Source organism: Symphalangus syndactylus, chromosome 4 (assembly GCF_028878055.3).
Source record: "Symphalangus syndactylus isolate Jambi chromosome 4, NHGRI_mSymSyn1-v2.1_pri, whole genome shotgun sequence".
NCBI lineage: Eukaryota > Metazoa > Chordata > Mammalia > Primates > Hylobatidae > Symphalangus > Symphalangus syndactylus.
The window spans coordinates 17,317,037-17,334,555 of record NC_072426.2 but is presented as its reverse complement, the minus strand read 5'-3'; the positions used below and the strand labels follow the sequence as shown (position 1 = coordinate 17,334,555).

Here is a 17,519-nt window from a genome sequence, read left to right as displayed (position 1 = left end):
AAGCAGTTTTCTGTGCTGTAGGGATCGTACAACCAGGAGGATTTTACCACTATCTTAGAACATACAGGGATGCAAGCCATGGATTTGGGTCCATGTGTTTAGAGAACAATGGAAATTTAGTTTCTCAAATTGGAATTTCCTCTGGACTATATCTTAGCCTCCTGAGCATAAAGAATATGCCTAATATAAAATGTGTTTAATGTTTCTTATTTTGTTATTAGAGAAAATGTGAAGGATATAAAGATGTCAGATGTATTATCCTGGTCACTAAAGTTAAAATGTGTTTAATGTTTCTTATTTTGTTATTAGAGAAAATGTGAAGGATATAAAGACGTCAGATGTATTATCCTGGTCACTAAAATTCTTTCTGAACAACTGATAAGACAAAAAGCCAGCAGTAGAAATTTGACTACTGGTTCCTGGTGGCCTGACTGTGCCATTAGTGAAGTGATTTGTGGCCTGAGGCTATTTGCCTTTGGTTATTTCCCCCCAAAGGCTGAAAGTTCTACAATATGCTTGTCTCTGAATTGAGAAACTGTTCATTTCCCTTTGGATCGTCAAAGTAGCTGCAAATAATAAACTTAAGTCAATAAAATGCAGAGTTAGAAAGAAAATGATCCATGTTATTTAACTTCCTCTCTTAATGTCACATTTGTATGTATTTGCATGTTTCTTTGTATGTACACAGTAATGCATCACTTAACAACAGGAGTACATTCTGAGAAACATGTTGTTAGGCAATTTTGTTGTGCAAATATTGCAGAGTGTACTTACCTGAATCTAGAACCTAGGTAGCCTACTATACACCTAGGCTATATGGTATAGCCTACTGCTTCTAGACTATAAACCTGTGCAGCATGTCACTGTACTGAATATTGTAGGCAGTTGTAACACAATGGTAAGTATTTGTGTATCAAAACATATCTAAACATAGAAAAGGTACAGTCAAAATACGGTTTATAATCTTATGAGGCTACTGGGGTACTTGTGGTCCATTGTTGACCAAAATTTAGTTATGGGCATGACTGTATGTACACACGTATATATAAAGTTGTTTGACTAGGAAAATTTGATCCAAATTCATAAAATCATCCATTTTTATAAAGCTTTTTTATACTTTCGTATTTTATTTGGAAAGTAAACAGTCTCATGGTAGCTCTTCTTTGCTTCAATTGCATAGCACTTCTCTCTGTGCTGGTGAAATCTAGTAACTCCTTATTAGGCTAAGCTAAATATACTGTGGTTGACATCTTATGTTGGCTTAGCTGTTTAGTCAGGAGGTATAATTGTTAATAATATTTAGCCATAATAAGTGAAGTTGTCTCGGAGTATGTATTTTAAAAAATGGCAACATATGGTTCAAAACAGAGACTCCTAATTAGACAATTATTGAGCAACAGGAAAGTATGTTTTCAAATTTGTATACTTATGGTTGTACTCTAAAATCTAGTAGTTTCTGATGCAGTTTTATAGTTTTCTGTCATTAGTTACACATACCATATCCACATTATTAAGAATAAATTTGCTTACTGGAGTTACAGCTTCTTTAATATTATTTATGTGAGACTTCTTTAAAAAGGGAAGAAATAATAATGTTTAGCCTTTCAACAAGTTAGTCTATTGAGTAGCTGCTATGCACTGATGCCCTGAAGCACAGCAGTGAAAAAACAGTCTGTCCTGTCATAGGGCTTCTAGTCTGATATTGGGCTGATTCACCACTTTTGGTTTAAAATCCTAGTTTCTCTTGTCTTTAATGTCTGTCTGTCTCTCTTCATCTTTCTTTCTCTGTGAATACACACATGCTATGTGTGTGTGTATATATATATATATAAAAGTAGATATATATATTATATATATCTATATAATCTATATATATCTTGCAGATATACATCCTGCCCAAGGGGGCAGGATGCCCAGATGACTCTTAGGCTCCCCCAGGCACCGGGAGAGTGAGTACCTGCCTTTTCCCAGTCCCAGGTTGCTGATCTATATATAGATATATATATATCTACATATATATATATATATATATATATATCTACATATATATATATATATATCTACATATATATATATATATATCTACATATATATATATATATATATATATCTACATATATATATATATATATATAAGTATCTTGTTTGGGATAATACATATTATGTGTTAGGCTTCTTCAGAGAGACAGAATCAAAAGGAGATAGATAGATGAGAGGGGATTTATTAAGGGGTTTGTTTTATGTGCTTATCAAGGCTGAGAAGTCCTGCGACAGGCTGTCTGTAAGCTAGAGATTCTGGGATGCTGGTAGAGAGGCTAAGACTAAGTCTAAAGGCCTCAGAACCAGAGAAGACAATAGTGTTGCTTTGAGAACGCAGGGCAAGGGCGTAGGGAGGCGGTGCTGGTGTAAGTCCCAGAGTCCAAAGGGCCGGAGCCTAGAATTGTTGCCCAAGGATTGGAGAGGAAGGATATATTCCAGCACAGCAAATAGAGGGGCACATTTACCTTTTCTCCTTTTTTCCTTCGGACTCCCAGCAGATTGAATGGTGCCTGACCGCAGTAAGACAGATCTTCAAGTTAACACCTCAACTTAACTATTTGACACCTCAAATTAACCATCACAACATATATATATATATATATATATATATATATTATAAAATCTATAAATCAGGACATGAATTGTTTATATATAATACATAGTTTAAGAATTTTAATTCTGCCTTTAAATACGCTGTACTGTGTATCCTAAGTTTCCCACTTAATGTTCTGGTTCTGTATTATGTCTGCCATATTAATTTTTATCATAGAATTTTGCTTCTGTGTTGTTTAAAACAAAACAAACAAAACACAGTGATTGACAAGGCACTGTTTCTGCTGAAAAGTTCAGAAGCATTCAAAGATCACTGACAGGTTCTGTTTTCACCTGTTCCTCGTCAGCTTTTCATGGTTCTGCCTGAGGAGAAACGGTTATCAAGCTGAGTCAGAGATTCACATTTTCAGGAGTTTGAAGGGGCAGTGGGTTGAAACACTCCCTTTTCTGTTTAGAATGTACCAGAGGAAATATTCAACAAAATTTTGTTATTCTTCCTTAAAAAGCATCAACCTTACAAACATCTTTTCATCACTGGCCTGTAGTTCTGTTGAGTAAAATGTTCTAAAGCAGCAAACACTGGGTCTGATGCATTGGGATTAAAGGTAAGGATCAGGGGAGCAGCCCAAGGGGGCAGGATGCCCAGATGACTCTGAGGCTCCCCCAGGCACCGGGAGAGTGAGTACCTGCCTTTTCCCAGTCCCAGGTTGCTGATCTGGGGGCTACTATCTAAGCAGTGATCCTGATGAGGGGAGTAGACAATGCATGGTGCGTACATGTATTCCTTGATGTATTATTTGATGAGAGTTAGTAAAAAAAAAGCATCCATTTTAGCAGCACTCATGCATTCTATCACTGATGCTCAAGTTAACAACATGAAGACCTAAATTATATTTTTCACCTTTACACTATAACTCTTGGGGTTATAATTTCCTTCCAGACTCCTCCCCAGTTCTTTCTTTCAAGCTGTAGTTAGAATGTAGGTCTATGCCTCAAGTTACTGTTTGCTACTTTATTTGCAAATGTTTTTTCCTCAATATGAGGCCATTGCTGTAAGATGTCTTGGCATGGGGAGTGGTATCATATTGTGGTTTCTAAAAGTGGTCCTGAAACAGTTCAGTATTGAAGTAGGTATACTTAATATTATTAATCTCCCCACTTAATTTTGTTAAAAAAACCTGACCTTTGACATTTTCCAGATTAGATATTGGACTCTTTGATGGTTGCAGCTTATTAAGAATTTGGAGATTTATGTCTTGAATGTTTTTCTTCAGCCATTCCTCCCTCCCCACCGTCTTGCTTACTGGATCAGCAGCTTGCTGCTGCTCCAGGCCAGCTACAGTATTATGGTTTCAGTGTCATTGATGCAGTCAGTTGTGTTCCGATTTCAGAATTACGGTTGGCAGTCCCAGGTTAAAGTGATACGCTTTGGCATCATAAAGCTGTAGGACTGGGGAGCAATAACATTGAAAGCTATGTCAAGATTCCACTCTCATGGAGGTTTCCTGGTTACATTTGAGGCTATGGTTTAGAATACATGAACTTCACATAGTATAGGTAAAAATGTGTGAAAAGGGTGCATTTATAAATACAACCACACATATTTATAGGTCATAAAATTTTATAGTAGATGTGAGAAATGGTCATTTTTCTTTGAGACAGATTTATAAATGATTTCTTAAGTTATTTGGGACTCTAGGTAGCCAAAAGAATAATGATACCCTAACATGTTTCTTTTAATTTATTGGAAATAATGATGGCATTAATCATCATCAGAACTAAAGGAATACTGTAAAGTAGATTCAAAAACACCAATTTATATGCTTAATAGAAATTAATTTATGATGAGTAAAGCCAAAAACCCAATTCTGAATTTTATTTTTGAATGTAGCTAAGATGTACCAAGTGAAGGTGGAGATGTAGGTAACCTCTGGGACCATGACAGTAGTGATGATGAGGAGATAAATATCTACAACTCCAACCCCACACCATGACTCTATGAAAAGAACTTCCTAGTCTTATCCTCATCATGTAGGTCACTGGATTTTCCAGCCCCTATTTTGTATTGGTCCTGAATTAAACCTGGTTACTTTCATGGTATCAGCTTTATTTTCTTCCTTTGCTTTAAAACATTGGTTGTGGCTTTTTTACTTCCTCTTCATACCTGTTGATATACTGGTTCTAGACACCACTCTCACCGCTAGTTGCCTGGCCCAGCTGCCAATACTGATGGCCAAAATAAGCAAGTTAGTAAAAACTGGTGGTAATGGTGTGTGTGTGTGTGTGTGGTAATAAAATACAATCTTACCATTTATCTTTTATGTAATGTTTTAAGAAAACTGTATTTTGGATAACTGACTAAAACTTCTTTTAGTCAATAAAACTGCATCTCATCTATTGCAGATGTTCTTGGTACAAGATTTCTCCTATGAGGGACTAAAAATTATTGGGTCTCTTGAAACTGGAAACAGACTCTCACTCTTCCAGTAGTATATAAACACACTGGAGGGCTCCTGGTAAGGGCCCAGGAGTGCTTCAGAAGTACAGTACATCACCAAGTACAATATGGGGAAGAGCTTCAGAGCCATAGAATCCTTTTTCCTGCATATTTAAAATTCCAAATGCCATAATTGCCCACTTATGATGTCATTTTGGAACATATAGCAAGACTACTGAATGCTTAAATTTACACATTATCTTGACTAGTTCATTGTTTTTCTGGGTTTTAGAAACACGTGGTGAAGATATGGCTCAAAGTTCTTTTGAACCACTGGGTCTGCTTTGCTAAATGTAACTTTACAACAAAATGGATGTTTATGCTGGTAAATGTCCACAAAATATTTGGGAAGGCCGGAATGGAAGTCTGCCTAATTCGGTGTATAATTTTGTGGGCAAAGATAACATAACAGAAAGTACATCTTGATATTTGGGAAAAAAAGATCGTTTTGCCAAAGATGTTTCCTTAAAGTATAGGTTGCAAACTCTTGGACAGAATCTGGCCTGGGGAGACATGTTTCGCTTGGCTTTCACAGTATTCAAAAAGAATAAAAAGGAAATGAGTTTGGCCCCCTAAGTCAGAGACTGTGTTGTCTGGTTGTCCACACCACCTTCCACTGCTTGTTGCCTCAGTTAGTCCCATTACTTCTTGAGGTCATGAGATATTTGTTTTGTGACTCTTGCTAAATGCAAGTTGTTTGCAGTCTGTGATTTGTGTGCCTCATCCTTTAAGTTGTTGTCACACTGGGAAGATGAACCTCCTTTTCTTCCTCTTTCTTCTTGTTACTCTTGGCTTCATTTCCAATTCGGGCAATAGCAGGCCTCAAGTGGACCTTGGGAAAGGACAAATGGAAGGATGGGAGGAAAGCACGTCCATGCTCTCCAGCAGTGGTCCTTGGCCGTCAGAAGGGGTGGAGACAACTAGGGGAAAGCCTCCTCACTGCCAGTCTGTGGCCAGGGGACGGGGGGGAAAGAAAACTTGTTACTCAACTTGCCTTCCTGTTTGCTTGCTTCTTGTCCCTGTATTTTTCAGACATTTGCAGCTGAGGCCAGTTTATCCCTACTCATTCATTCAACAAATAGTTTTGAGGTCTGCTGAATGTGGAGCATCATACCCTGAGAGTGCTAGGCAGTAGGGGAAGATACCATGAGAAGACACGAATCCACCACTCTCATGGGTCTTCATTTCACGAGTGTGGTTTTAGCTTACTTATGAGACTTTCGCGTTTCATCTGTATCCTTTCTTACCCAGCCTTATTATCTCCCTAGAATTATTCTTATTTCTTAAAGGTTAGCTCTTCGGTTGAGAGTACACAGTGGTTGCTTAACACTTTCTTCTGGATGTTAAGTAGATTATTCTTAGAGACCTGCTTTTCTTTTGAGTGATCAGGGTAATTTTCAGCATTTTTTTTTCAGTAGGCTCTATTAGCTTTAGTCTATGTTTTGCTTCCTTTACTAATCTTTGAATAGGGTGGTATAAGTTTGTACAGGCTCATTTGCCCATAACCAGAGTGTGGGGTTCGCTTTGATTCTGCTTTCAATTTGTTTGCTGCGGGAATCTCCTCAGGTTTCCACCCAAAGAATAGAGCCTGCAGTTCCCTGCAGCTTGATCCCTGGTGTAGAAGCTCTGCTGTACAGGTAAGGTCTTCTCCTGTGCTGCCAGCTTTCCACTTGTTTCTCTGCCACGGAGCTAGGGTCACACACTGAAGGGCCTGCAGAGATTAGGCAGATGAAACAAAATTAGTGAAGCAGTATGCAACCTATGGTAGCTGTGGAAGGGATTTAAAGGCAGTATTTCTAAAGTGCTTTGTCCTTTTAAGTGGAATTTGCCCATGACCAAATATGGTATTTGGGTATTTAGTATGATGTCCTGCCTCTAAAACAGTGTTTCTTAAATTTTTCTGAATTTTTTTGACCCTGGTAACACACAAATACACACGCACACATGTATGACTATTTTAAACCAGAAGTCCAGTATTTTACATCTTTTGGAGTCCTCTGAGAATCAACTCTCAGAACTGAGATTCCTTATTTCAGGGGTTTGAACATTTAGTAGCTTTTGGCAAATATATTTCCAAAATATTTCTCAAAAGACTTACGCCAGTTTACATTGCCTGTGGCAACGTAAGGAAGATTTTAACTACATACCTTTGTCAGAATTTAAATTTAAATTACTTTGTGACATTAATGGGTGAAATGCCTCTTTGTCCTTACTTTTAAACTTATTTTTAAAAATTAATAGAGCAATAGAACATTTTCTTTGTTTAGTAGTGGTATTTTCTCTTTTATAATAACTATTTTATTCATAGACAATATAGCAAAGTGATCAACTTTTTATGATAAAGTGAGCCAAGCACAGAATCTTCTTGGATCACTCCTTAAAACAATAAAATACTGTCATTCACAACCTAAGCTATTGTAAGTATATCTCACTTCTTCTGGTATAATAGACAGAAGCATGTTACTGTACAGTCCTTGTCAATGCAAGCATTGCAGAATAAAGGATTGTAACTCAAATAGGAATGGATTGTCGATATTTTTGTGCATTATGAGGAAAGAAAATTACTGAGCTCTTTCCCTGAACAAAAGGATTTAAATCTAGATAAAAATTGATTTTTAAATATTAAATTGTGCTTCTGGAGAACTATTATTATTGTATCTTCTCACTAATATCCTATTAGCAATAATATAATTTTTGACCTTAAGATTTTTGTGCCTCTGTTGTGCCACTGCTCTCCATTGGGGGTGACAGAGCGAGACCTTGTCTCAAAACAAACAAATGAATAAAACACAATAAATTTCTCCTCTGTATTCCTACCGTCTCCATTAAATAATCAATGAATATGTTATGGAAAAATAATACTATTTCTGCTAAAGAATTCTTTTCCCGAATCCATTTGTCACATTAATAACTTAAATACATAATTAAAACTCTGTTATCTTGGTTTTAATGAAAGCACATAAGTTATATGTTTTGTTTCTCTCTGTGCCATCTTAGTTATGTACACTAAAAAAGACGTGTAATTTTTGCTGAACTATCCTTTCAGTTTTACTCCAGCACTTTTTTGAGTCATACCCAAAAACCCAAAAGATTTTAAGCCTTGCCCATGTATTATGAACTACACATAATTTTTGTTTCGTAATGGGCCAAAAATTCATTTATTCCAACAGAATTGGACCAGGTTTTAGAAAATAGGACCATTTATCCATGGTGATACAGAAGTGTAGCAGTGTTTATACTTTTGATCATTCCTTAGGGAAGCATGACCTTGGTAGACAACCAGCTGGCTTCAGGGAAAATTGTACCCTTGATACGTGCTTAAAACAGCAGTGTAAAATGTAACTGGCTGACAATCTTGGTTTTGGTTAGGGTCACTTTCTTCTTATTCACGGTATGCTGGGAGTACAAGGGATGATGTCAGTTTCTACCCTTTAGAACTCTTATGATGGCCAGACATAGTATTTCCCTCTGTTGTCAACACTTGAGAAAAATTTGCCAAGTGGAGACTTACGAATTGAAAAGCAGAGGATATTAGTAATTGTTGTTTTAAGAAGAGAAAAATTCATTTTTCAATATTTTTTAGAAAAGAACAAAGGAGTTGAAATTTAAAATTCTAGGAAAACTTGTTTCTAACAAAAATTAACTGATTTTTAATACCAGTATCATGCCTTTCCTTGTTACTTATCACTTAAAATAATCTTTAAATTAATTTCTTTCTTTCTTGGGTATGCTTTGCCCTAGGGCATTGTGGCAATATATATAGTACAACCCTTTAGGGACTTGAGTTAACTTGTCTTTGCTTCCCCAGTATTAGCACATGTGGCTCAAGAAATTGTTTTAGTATGAACTGATGACCTTTGGAATTTATACAACATTAAAAGTTAATTGAGAGATTGCATGTAATAAATAAGGTGATGAAAGTGATTTTCCGGTTTGTACTAATATAATGTTCAGATTTCCTTAGTTGGCATTATTTATCTCCTAATTACTGGCACAATATGGAGCAAAGCTATGAGGCTCAGAGGTTTTCTAGTGTGTAACTTCTCTGTTTTGTTCCTGTAGCAGTGAATTATAGGTGCTGTTACCATGTATAAGTTTTCTCTAAGATTCTGATTAGCTGATTTACCATTGAAGATTTTTCAGGAGAGGAGTGCTGTCATGGATAAGCAGTCTGGCAGAGGATGTGTGACATTGATGATGTCAGGAAAATTTTTCCCTGTATGTCTTTCAGAATGGAGGATGGTGAGGAAACCAGAACGTGATACTCTTTAAGGAAAGAGGACATGGTAAACAATTGAGATTTGATTATATATTTTTCCATATGGAATATCATATTCTGAAAAGATTTTCTTTCCAATCCTCAAAGGGACCAGTTTAAGAAATTAGATGTATTAAGCACCTTTGAAGCACTATATCAACAACAAAACATAAAACAGGGGGATTAAAAAATGGAGAAAGGACTCAAATACACATTTCTCCAAAAAAGATATGCCAGTGGCCATTAAGCACCTGAAAATTGCTCAACACCACTAATTATTAGGGAAATACAAATCACAATCACAATGAGATACCACCTCATTCCCATTGGGATGGCTGCTGTCAAAACTACAGAAAATAAGTGTTGGTACAGATGTGGAGAAATTGCATCTCTTGTGCACTGTTGGTGGGAATGTAAAATGGTGTAGCCTCTGAGGAAATTACTATGACTATTTCTGAAAATATTAAACAATTATGGCATGACCCAGCAATTCCACTTCTGGGTGTATATAAAAGAGAAGTGAAAGCAAGGACTCAGACAGATATTTGTACACCTCTGCTCATAGCAGCGGTGCTCACAGTAGCCAAAAGGTAAAAGGAACTTAAGCATCCATAGATAGATGAATGTATAAACGAAATGTGATCTATACATACAGTGGGATATTACTCAGGTTCAAAGGAAGGAAATTTTGACACATGGTACAGCATAGATGAACCTTGAAAACATTATGCAATGTGAAATAAGGCAGTCACAAAATGACAAATATTGTAGGAACCCATCTGGATAAGGTTCCTAAACCAGTCAGATTCATAGAGACAGAAAGTAGAATGACACCAAGGGCTTGGAGGAAGAGGGAACGAGGAGTTATTGTTTAATGGCTACAGAGTTTTGCTTGGGAAGATGGATAAGGACTAGAGACGGATGGTCGTGATGGTTGTGTAATAATGTGAATGTACTTAATGCCACAGAACTGTACAATTAAAAATGATTAAAATGGGAAAACAAAACTATCTCTATGGAATTTTTCAGTCAGCTTGTAATTATAACCTGAATGCTAAACTTGGAACAATATAATACGTATTAACACCATAGTAACAACACTTGAATGAAGGTAAACTGCTGGAATTAATGAATGATAAATGTAGTGGAATGATGCTGACAATGGTCTTTATGGTTGGTTCAGGTTCTGAATTTGCCAAATACTGTGCAGTGGCTCTTGAACTCTCACTTATTTATTTATTAGAAGAGCATAAGCATATTTACAGTAAGGCTTTAGTTAGGTGGTACTTCCAAATGCCTCCTGCCATTGCCAACTCCAAAGAAAAAGCCTGGAAGAGCCAGGAAGGGTCTTCTGAGGATAGAAGGTGTAGAAGATGCAGCACCCTGATTGTGTTTCAAAAGTACAACTTGGCTTTGTAGTAGACCTCTTCAACAGTTTTCTAAAATTCTATGAATGGAAGTCAACAGTATTAATAGCCAAATCACATGTTACAATTTCTTTTCTTCATAGACACAGATTGAGTTGAGGTGGAGATTAGGAATACGTTCATGAAAATGTTTTTAAAAACTATTAGAAAAGAGTGAAGATACAAAAGCAACCTGACAAGCAGCCACTTCAATCTTTGAAATATTGTTTTGGCAGAAATAATTATGTTGCTACCTACAGGTGGTTATGCTTTGTTTGATGTTTAAGCTGACAGGGAAATGGGGCAAAAAACTTTTGAAAGCATTTGTTTACTATTTACCCGTATTTAACTACATCTCTAATAAATGTCCTCTAGTCCAGTCCAATACCTTTGCCACCATTGTGACCTTTTTTCAGTAGGAATGGGGAACTTGTGTTCAGTACTAACTCAGTGTTTGTGTATTTGTTACCATCATGCATGTTTAAAAAGGTACATAGAAGCATGTATTGTACTGCAAAATCCTTATTCTAAAACAAGTCTGGAGTAGGAAAAAATAGGTGGAGAGATTTGACCCAGGGCAGTCCTGTATTACAATTAGAACGATTAGAGCTTAGGTTTTAGGACTTCTCTTTCATCATCCTAATAACATTACTAGTCCCCTCTAAGATATGAAAGGCATCAGAAACTTCCAGTCTTGAAGAGTTATTCATGTAAATTACTGTGTCTGTGTGGTTTTTGGGGGGATCAATATAAGCAACATTTATTGAGCGGCCGCATATACGATGTATTAGGTATTCTAGTTAGGTACAGAATATTTGATAGTTCTGAATTTCATGCTCTCGAATGATTTGGAGTGCTGAAGGAGATAGTATGGAGACCACCACCACCCCCCGCCTGTGAAAAAAAATTCCTCAAAACAAAGAAACAAAGATACTTAGGTCCTTTTTTAAGCTGTTTATCTTTTACTAATATACAAAGAGCATAGTTTGCTCAATGTAATATCTATTTGCCATGTGCCGTGTTCTTCAGTAGGCATTGTAAGTAAGAGTTTCTGTCTTCAAACTTGTAATTTAGAGTGAGGTTGGAGGATTAGACATATCTATACAGTGCTGTACTATGAGGTAAATTGTGTGTCTTCCTAAGAGAGAGAGTTGAAGCAGTGTGTGCTGCCTTCACCTTATTACTGTACTTGATTCTTGCCCTTGTTAACCTGGTTTTAGGTTTCATACATTTTGCATTGTCAGCTCCCTGAAATTCTACTGGGAAATGGTTACTAGTATGTAGACAATCTGACAAGAAAAAGGAGGAAAGGTACCATGGGGTTTAATATAGGGGAAAGCCCAGCTGGTTGGGGGGACCAAGGAGAAAGAGTTGTGTGAGATGGGTCTTGAGGGAGGGATAGAATGTCTGCCAATGTGGGGAAGGAAGTCTGAGGCGGAAAACCATCGATCACATTCAGAGTTGTGAGGGGACTGACATGCCTGGAGCATAGAGGGACTATTAGAAAGCAAGTTGGAAAGGTAAGGTCGATTAACTGACAGGAACATGTTTATCTGAAATATTTTGAAGTAGCTTTCAGAAAGATGTCCACTTTTAATTTTGCAAAAGCAGTTTTCTTAGGTTCTTCAGTATTTCAGTTCTGATTATACACATCATTGAGGAAAAAATGAACCAGTGAGGATGTACAAAAATTTCCCAAATGTTTTATTTCTTTGTCAACATTATTTGCTTATTTTTCAGCTCTTCATGTAATTGTCTTTGTGCTCTGCTTATTCCCTTTTGTACTTTTTCCACACGGGTGATAAAGCCCTGACAATTTAGTTTTTCTTGGTTTACACTTTCCTACAATACTAAAACGTGTGTAACCCCCTCACTAACATCTTTGCCAAAACGGAGTTTTCAAGACTTTCTCTGAAGCTCAGGACTGTTTTTTTGTGATTGTTTAGCATTGGCATTTCTCCAGCGGAATACTAGCCAGTGGTCCAGTCATGTGTGGAGGAGGTCATGCTGATTAACAAATTACTAGGCATATATTAATACGTTTGTTAACCTCTGATTAGTTGTGAGGTTTTTCTGGCTAACTTGTTACATGCACTTGGCTACAAAACAAGAAAACATCTCAAAAAATGTATCTAATTCATTGGCGTTGATATTCGAAGTTCATCAAAATCCTATCCTTAATGATTCTAAATTGTATAAATAATATGTTCTTGATTAATGAAGTATATGTGCTATGATTTTACCATTAGTTGTACTTATATGTATGCATTACATATATGAGGTTCTCTTGATTTCAGAAGGAACTGATACAGACCAGCTTTGGTGTTTCTTTTGCTTTTTATTAGCTTTATATTCGGATAGAAAATATTAAAAGGGTTATAAATCGCCTATCCAAAATACTGCTGTTTTTTAACCTTATCAGCAGACAGAATAGTTGCTATACTTGGTGTAGGTAAGGTTCAGTTGTCTGTAAGAAAACAATCTTGCTATAGATTTTGAGGAAGAAATAAAAGTAAAAAATATAGATAGATGATAAATGTTTTACTTTTCAAATGTCGATGTTGTATTTTCAGGCATATGGAAGCTTTATGGTTTGCCTATCTGTATCAGTTCTCTTAGAATGACAACTTAACAGTTTTCCTGGTTGGATTGTGTTAAAATCTTTAAAGGCTATATTCACTAAAACATATGTCTAATGTTTGGGCAGCCAAAGTCTGTGCAATCATTTTAACAGAGTATAACTTAGCAGCTCTCTTATTACCACAAATATCTTATTGTTAAAATTACATTAAAATATCATCAATTTGGACCCTGCTACTTCATAATTAAATCATTCTGGGATGTGGTCAAGTATATACTTCTGAACTACCTTAAAAATGGATTGTGCTAAGAATGCAATAGCATAAATAAATTAAAAGAGGACATGCATAATAAAGTTAAACACTTTGTTTTAATGGAGTTTTTATCTAGTTAACTTTTCTTGAGTGTCTACAATGTTCAGAGCACTGTGCTAGACATTCCACATAGGTTAATGTATGGTCATTCAGAAAGATATTTGAGTAGAAAGAAAATGGGTAATGGGGAAAAGTCATGGAGTGGCCAAACAAGAAAGAAGTTCAGGGTTCCAGCAGAACAGGGATGCCTTGATAGATCTGCCTTTGGCAATGCCGTGTGTACAGGGTTGGGATTCTGATTGCTCCTATTGTGATAGTATGCCACGAATGCTCTGTTGGACGGAATGACTAACTGAAGTGGTGAGAAAACTGCGAGCCTTTCAGGACTGTTTTTAATGCTTTTTTGACGAATCTTTTAGAACAAATATTTTGTTTGTTTGCAGGGAACAAAGTCCTTTTGTTTTATGGTAGAGGAGTTATTCAGAGTCCTGATCTTCAATTGGCTTAGCTTTCCCTGATGCCATTTGTCACCCGTAACTCATTGGTGCTCCATCTGCCATAGGCCGGAATCCAGGAACAGTACTTAGTGGTAAAAAGTTGGAGAAGTAGATACTTGCAAATCCAGCCTTACGTGATCTTTCCTGGCTTTGATAGGTTCAGCTTTCATCCTGAAAAGTTGTTTAAACACTTTTAATTTGTTTCAAGTGATGAAATGAATTTATCTCAGAAGAAAATTTAAAAACTTTAAAATTTATTTTCTTTGGAAGAAAATATTTTTTAAATGATTATTAGCATTGTATCTACAATCATTTATCTTAAAAAGGTTAATGGCCATCTCCATTGAAACATACTGTATTAATTTTTACTAAATACATCAAAATGCTAAATATGGTTAGGGGAATTTCTTGACAGTTACATATTATTTTGCCTAGATATGTGAACATTAAAAGCCTGTTAAAGGGGACAAAAATATGTACTTTAATCAGAATATCTAATTAAAATAGAAAGAATAGAAAGAAGTAACATTCTCTTGTTTTGTAGATTTATAATGATCTCATTTCACTATACTAACATTGTTAATAATTTCCAAAGTAGTATAGAAAAGCAGTCTTCAGGAATTTTATCAAGTTAAAATTGTGAATGATAAAAAGCATATAACAGATTTCTACTATATCTCACAAAATGATTGAACTGTTTTCAGACAGTTCAATATATGCTAATTGAGTGTGACTGAAAGTATCAGTCTTCTAAATTTTTGCATTTTCAGAATTTTGACATAATACATTTTAATACTTTTAGACATTGGCAATGATTTTTAAGAAGCAAAAATGAATCGTAAGTGCTTTCCAAATTAAGTGAAGTAATTGAATGTAAAATATTCAGCTCAGAGCCTAGCAAATAGCAATTTTTGTGACGATCATTGTTTATGATTGTGATTGTTACTTCTGACTCCTCTCTTCTTGCTGCACTATTTTTGTTCCACTTGTTTGTAGACAAATGGCAATTTCCACACACTCAAAGTGTGATTACTTTTATTGTATTTTTCCTCTAGTTCTTGGTGTTTTAGAAATTTCTGGAATTATTTCCATATCTGTCAGCATAACTCCTCATCTGAGAACACACAATTTTTGTAATGCACATACAGAGGTGTTGAAGAACTTGAACTTGTCTGATGCCAATAGTTTATTATTGCTCATTTTGTCGAGTATCTTAATGGCTCTGAGGGCCAAGTGATGAGCTGGATATGGTCCTGACCTGGAGCAGATCACACAGAGTGGGATGGGAAGGCTGGCTCCCTGCGTTGTTAGTGTGCCTGTTCGCTGCTGGAGTTTGGATCTCAGGATTCCCTTGTTTCTGAAGCTAGTCCTAAGATATCACAAAAACATTATTATGTTTTTTGAGAAGATTATAACTACAAAATAACATGTATTTTTAAATCTTTGGCACTAATTCAAGGGCTTTCCCTTTATTTTTATTTATTTTAAACTTACTAGAATACTTTCAGTGATCTAAACGTACATAAAGCAAAAAGTAAAAGTCTCCTTCCTATACTTCCTTCACTGCATTGCTCGGGAGAAACAACTTTTGATGTTTTGGAATGAAAGTTTCTAGACTGTTTATACATGTTGGCTCGATGTACATGTTGAAAAGATATGTTGCTTGGTGTGCTCACTGCTGTGGTGGTTGTTTTTCACAAAATATAAGATTATATCGTCCTGCAACTTGCTCATTTTACCAGTTAATTTGTCATGGCTGTCTTTACATGTCCTTAGTCTTTTTCATGGCTGCATAATACTCTACTATGTTGATGCATATTGGTCTATTTAGTCATTCCCCTGCTGAGGAGTGCTCAGAAGGGCTCCAAATTTTATCTACTTACAAATCATGTTGAATCAACCTCAAAGGTTGGAAGCTTTTATTCTTGGTCATCTGTGCTTGATTTCACCATCCACTCTGTGGCCATCTGCATAGGCTATAGGATACATAGGCCACCTGCCGTGGTTGCTTGTTTGCTTTCAGAGATTATTCTAAAGGTTGTCATTTGATTTTGGATAGGCCTGAGGTCAGACAAAAAGGACCAATTTGGTTGTGTAGGGTTTTAGGGTAACAGCATTTTTATAGAAGTTTCTTATTTCTACCTGCTCAAAATTTAAGAGGCACCAGATAGCTTGGATGGATTTTGGCTGTCATCCTTAGATACTTTTATGTTGGCCAAGTTCTGAGTTTCAGAGCTATAAGAGTGGTCTGATTTGGAGGTTGCAGTGAGCCGACATGGTGCCACTGCACTCCAGCCTGAGCAACAGAGTGAGACTCCATCTCAAAAAAAAAAAAAAAAAAAGAATGATTTGATTATCAAATCTTTTTTTTTTCATTGTTTATTCTTCAAGTCAGGACATCTTTTAGAAAACACTTTGAAAATACGTATGTTGTTTTGTGATTGTGGAATATTTTTGTCTTTTTATATTTTTGTACAGGTATATTGAAATTTAATTTGTGACTCTTACAAATGGCATAATTAATCACAGTCACAGCCAAGTACAAATATCCTAAGGTTAGTGTTTCACTGGGGTTTGAGTGGTATTCATTAAGGTGTTCATAAAATTTTATGTTCTAAAGTCACTATTTACCTAGTAGATATGGTAACTTATTTTTGTCATGGCTACTGGCCATATCTTGGGGTTTAACATATGCTAGCTGAAACTGCTGCATACTTTTTAAATTCTGAACTATAATTGCCTAGAATGAATGAAATCTTTTATTTCAATAGATATTTTTGCTTGAAAGGTTTCATTTTATATTTATGAAATAGTAACAGATTTTATTAAAGGTGATATTAAATGGTTAGAAATCTAAAGACAAAACTGCCATTTCTCTTTGGTACTATGATAATTTTTCAACATATTTTAAGCAATAACCTGCTGTTGATTTTAATAGTTTTACCTGCCAACACAGCTGCCATCCTGCTATGATATCATTGCTGTACTTTTTAATTTAATATTTTACAGAGTGTATCATGCACAGTGTGGACAACCACATTGAACAACTATTGAGAATACGTACTCATTGTTTGTGACATTTTACCCTTAAAATAGAGTGTGGTCATCAACCAGATGACACAGTAACGAAGGGGATTTACTTTTGTAGGGATTTCTTACTGCCAAATTTTTCCTTTGCTATAGCTTTCACATACTGTTTTTGTGTTTTCCTTTTCCATAAAACAGTATTTCTTAAGGCTATTGTTATTTATATGCAAACAAATGAATAAAAAAATCTTTCACTCTTTAACATGAAGAAAAATATTAACATTGAAATATGAAATACAGCAATTCAGTTTATAACACAAACATATCTTACAATAATGGGTATGCATT

General features: G+C 35.7%; 1 protein-coding gene across 11 annotated transcripts in view; it reads left to right on the top strand.

The window, feature by feature from the left end:
- BCKDHB (branched chain keto acid dehydrogenase E1 subunit beta) overlaps positions 1-17,519 on the top strand; it is a 342,628-nt gene that overhangs the window by 157,811 nt on the left and 167,298 nt on the right. The window contains exon 9 of one of the 11 annotated variants that reach the window (XR_008657037.2): positions 16,623-16,699. The exons of the other annotated variants lie outside the window; for them this stretch is intronic. The gene's annotated coding sequence lies outside the window, so the exon portion shown is untranslated. The remainder of the gene's footprint in view (positions 1-16,622; positions 16,700-17,519) is intronic. 11 annotated transcript variants of the gene reach the window in all.